Here is a 4,794-nt window from a genome sequence, read left to right as displayed (position 1 = left end):
ATCAGTTGTATGGGATGATGCAACTATTGAGTCTCACAATTGAATGCCTATTTTGAGAGTCTATGGACAGTGAGCAACCATCGGAAAGATATCCTCAGAGGCCAAGATGCTCACAATCCTTCTACAGAAGTCCCATTTTGTAGCTTTTCAAGAACTGTCTTGGCAATCTTTTCATAGACCAAGGGCATGCCATTCTATAGGCATACGTTTCTGAATTTTTGTCTTGAAGTAGCTCACGATCATCACTGCTCCTGAAAGTTGAAGGCATTGAGATATGGAGATTTGTGCAACACTAGTACCAATGGGCAACTGGTGATGCTGCATGCTGGAGGAAGGCACAACAGCTTAGCAGTCAAAAGATAGGCAAGACAAGACATCGTCTGTTGGTAATCATTTGAATGTGTCTAACAATGGTTGCAAGGTCAGGCTCAAGAGCAAGGATCAATCATCTTGGACATGATGTACATCATTACTTGTAGAGTCACCTCTTTGATAATATAATAGCACATCTTGAGTTTGTAAAGAATCCAATGGCAACTATCCTCAAAGCCTACGAAATCATAGATCAAGTCATTCTATAGAAAGCTCATAACCTGGGGTTTGGTGGATCTACAACTACTACTTCCATCCTTGTTAATGGTCGAAGGTTCATTGTTGTGAATGTGGGTGATTCCAGAGCTAAAGATGCAGAGCTAGAGATGCAATTCAGCTTTTAATGGATCATGAACCAAAGACAGAAAGAAGAATCATTGAAAACAAGGAGGTTTTGTTACAATAATTCAAGATCCAGATGTTCACAACATGAAACTTGATGAGATTGATGAGTTTCTTATTTTGGCAAGTGATGGATTGTGGAAGGTCATGGAAAATCAAGAAGCCGTCAATCTAATCCAAAAGGTAAAGGATCCTAAAGCAATAGCTAAAAATCTTATAAAAGTTTCTCTTGTGCAAAAGAGCAAGGATGATATATCTTGCATTGCGGTCCAATTTCAATGATATAGCCACTCCTTATCAAATCACTATATGGTAAAAATATTTTTCATGATGTTGAAAACAAATCTGTGATGAGATCTCCAAGATGCAAGAATTCATGGGAGACTATGAAATATTCAGTTGTACAACTATAGATACAATGGAGAGAGAGAGAGAGAGAGAGAGAGAGAGAGAGAGAGAGAGAGAGAGAGAGAGAGAGAGAGAGAGAGAGAGAGAGAGAGAGAGAGAGAGAGAGAGAGAGAGAGAGAGAGAGAGAGAGAGAGAGAGAGAGAGAGAGAGAGAGAGAGAGAGAGAGAGAGAGCAGGCAAGCAGTATGGAGATCAAACATGGATGTTGCTTGCCAACTTAGTTGGAGAAGGTTGAAAAAACTCACTATTATCAACATCTATCAGAAAATTGGCTTGAGTGGTAGTTTCTGGACATCATACATTACTAGAATTGGTGCACTTTCAGTAAGGGCAAGAATTCATTATGTTGGTGGAAGATGCTATTTCTAAACTTGAGGAGGTTCGGAGAGTGAATCCAAGGAGACCGAAGACGCTTTGGTGTCTGGGGAATGTCCATTCATGTTAGGGCCTACTGATGCTTTGGCAATATAAGGCTGAGCAATTGCACTCAAGGGTCATATTATAGGAGCATCAACCTTCTTGAAGTCAATCTCAAGTATTTGTTGATGGTAGCAATAGCTTTGGAAGGCTTGAGTGGCATTCTCTTTACAATTGGAAGCAACCTTGATGCTTATTTGGGTGGGATGTTTGCGGCAACAACCACCTTATGTCAATAGGGCATAAACAGGGTGCAGTCCAAATAGGGACCGATTTGGAAAAATTGCTACAGAAATTAGTAGCATCATTCTAATGACAAATATACAATTAGGCTTGATACTAGACATCACAAGCTTGGATTGGAGCTAACAAATGCTTCATTTGGATACATATTTCTCAAGTTAGAGCCTATTTTGTTCCAACAGTTCATTAGCACTTTACTGTGGACATTTCTGGAAATTCTTAAACAGAGAGAGGTATTGCTCCTCCTAAATTCAAACAAAGGTTTCTACTTGATGTTAGAAATCCTAAGCTCCAGGTCACACTATCATACACCTTATTTGAACTCATATTTTTCAAGATAGAGTTGATTTTGTACCAGCAGGTCACTATGGACATCATCTTGCAAAACAAAGAAGGGAAACGTTTTAAAAGGGGAATCAAAGTTTAGGAGTTTATCGCACATTAGTTGATTTGTTTTGAAGGTTTGCTGATTAAAACAATACAAGGAAATAATTTTGTAAAAGGTGGAGAAGGAAACATTTAAGAAGGAATTGAAACGGAGATATATTTATAGACTCTATTGAATCTATGTGGTGAAACAATATTTCTAAAGTCAAATATAAAATTTCATGGGAAAATAGAATAATTAAGTAACTTGTTGGACTACCTAGTAGTAAAAATCACCTATCTAGTGCAACAACTCTTAGGAGTTGGCTTGACAACTCGGTTAAAAGTGGCTTCGTCATTGGCCGGTCATTTTTTGGTGCGTCTGTGGGAGCCAAGTGCACTTGAATGGGTGGTGAATCTCCCTAGTATACTCTAATCTTAAGCACAAGACACACAATTAGTAGAGAGTGGTGCATATTTTGGTCCGTAGTTAATGTTAGATGTTGAACAGTTATCCTCTTGGAGTTGGGGTATAATGAATGGGCACAAACCATTGTTCTCTTAGCGGCACATTTTGGGCACAAAAAAAAAACCCTAACTTTGTAGCCTTAGGGGAAAACGTATGAGTCACAAGAAATTTGAGGAGAATGACATTAGTGGGTAATAAATTAGTGGTGGATGAGTTCTGAAGAGAGGCAGAGACAACAAGCGGAAGCTTGAGACCAACGTTGGAGGGAACGAGCCACTTGACAGGAGGCTTGGCTACTAGAGAGGTTAGAAAAGGTGAATGCTTTGCTGAACTTTGGAATAGACATTGCGTCAAGCTCAAATGTGGAGTTGCTAGGTCCTAATATACTATTTGATAGAACCGCATCACAAGCAAGTGAAGAAGATTCCTATCAATGGGACGGGGCAGTTTCGGACGTTGGATTATAATTTTATGTAAATTACCTAGTAGTTTGCTCATTGTCAAATATCTCTTCATATTCTGTGTTGCTGGGTTGACCTTGGTTGTACCAAGCAAGGTGCACTCAGGATTGGTATAAAGGTTCAATTTTGATTGGTCCTCGAAATGATAGGGTCAAGATTCAAGTTACCACAAAATGTGCACTCAGTAGTTAGTGAGAGGGATGAAAAATCCAATAGTGAGTTCTATGATTCAGAAGTAGAGAGGACCGATAACGAAGGGCCATATGCTTGGTTATTTAAAACACAACGACCAGCGAAAGTAGAAAAATTAGAGGTTAATATTGTGAATCAGCCTAACAAAGCAGAACAAGTGGGTATTGGTGAATATGCTGTTAATTTTTCATCAGATAATGATTCTGATAGCGATATTACTCACTGGTTGTCTACCTCGGAAGATACAGCCCTAGACTGTTTAATGGTTTCAACAAAGGAGGATAAATATCATGTGGATGCAATCCATGAATTCAATGATTTGAATGATTCATTTTTCAATGCATGTATTGGATTTGGTAAAAATAAGGAAGACGGTGACCTTGGAGATGCATTTTATGCATATAACAGATTGGAAATCTTTTTCCCTAATGACTTAGAAGAGGAGGGGGAGATTGGGGCAAGAACATCAGATTTAGATGAAATTTCAGTAAGCTCTTCAATAACTATGGGAAAAGTCAATACTATTGAGAATGATCATGACGAATCTGAGGAGAGTTTAGTTACAACATTTCCTTATGAGGTAGATATTCTGCCTTTTGGGTTCGAACAACTTCCAGTTGTTGCTAAAAGATCTTACTATCGTCGGCTAGAAAAGAAAGAAAGAGAGAAGAAAAAGGAATAATTGCAAACCTTTCCAATAGTCGATATTACATGATGATAGAGATGACCCATCTTCAGCTTTAAATAGATTTGCATAAACTTTTAATGAATGTTATGGTAGTTGTGATAGGATAATCAAAGATTGTAAAAAACAAATCTTTTGCAAGTCTTCAAGCTGACCCAAATTGATCTGGGGCCTGTGGAAGGGCTGGGAAAGTTAAGGCAAGGTTGGGGGAGTAGTCAAGGAACCCTAGGAGCTCCCTCTTGAAGGGCAAAGTCACTGGTAGAGAGTAGGCATCACAAGAAGAAAGAGGACATGGCTACCCTACTTCAGAAAACCTGTGGGCTGAAGTAAAATAACAAAAGAGAGCTCCAATACCTCTGAAGGAATGCCCTGAGGATGCCCAAATGGGTCAAGTAGGTGCTCAGGAAGCCAGGGAGTGACGGGAGCTTGAGAGAGTCGGCTATGGCTGCGGGGAAAAGGAGACCCAATGAGTGTAGGTAATTGATAGGAAGCTGAAGGAGTCACGAACCAAGTCAAAATGCTCGAGCAACAATGCTTTGATACTAGTTGAAAGGTGAGAAGAATCAAAGTTTGCTTGGAAGAGCTATGGTGGGAGAGTAAGAGCAAGAAAGAGAAAGAGACCAAATGGGAACTTCGACAGTCATAATGTGTGACCGGGCCTTACTTTATTCAAATTGTCACTAAAAGAATAAAGAATAAAGTGACGGTGACGAGCACCTGGCACCTGCAATATGCAGTGGTGGGTACTGTTAGTGTAGTAATATATGAGCGGCTAGGCAAAGGTGCCTTTACCCCCAACAGTTGTTATCCGCGCCTGTGACTCCATTAGTGACTCCAGTA

General features: G+C 39.7%; 1 pseudogene; it reads left to right on the top strand.

Moving 5' to 3' along the window:
* Positions 1 to 410: 410 nt before the first annotated feature.
* LOC148033760 (putative protein phosphatase 2C 10 pseudogene) lies at positions 411 to 996 on the top strand (annotated as a pseudogene).
* Positions 997 to 4,794: the final 3,798 nt, after the last annotated feature.

This window comes from Lygodium microphyllum, chromosome 7 (assembly GCF_053477565.2).
Source record: "Lygodium microphyllum isolate KBCC chromosome 7, Lygodium_microphyllum_v1.1.10, whole genome shotgun sequence".
NCBI lineage: Eukaryota > Viridiplantae > Streptophyta > Polypodiopsida > Schizaeales > Lygodiaceae > Lygodium > Lygodium microphyllum.
Note: the sequence above shows the minus strand (reverse complement) of the source record. Positions and strands in the feature narration are given on the sequence as shown.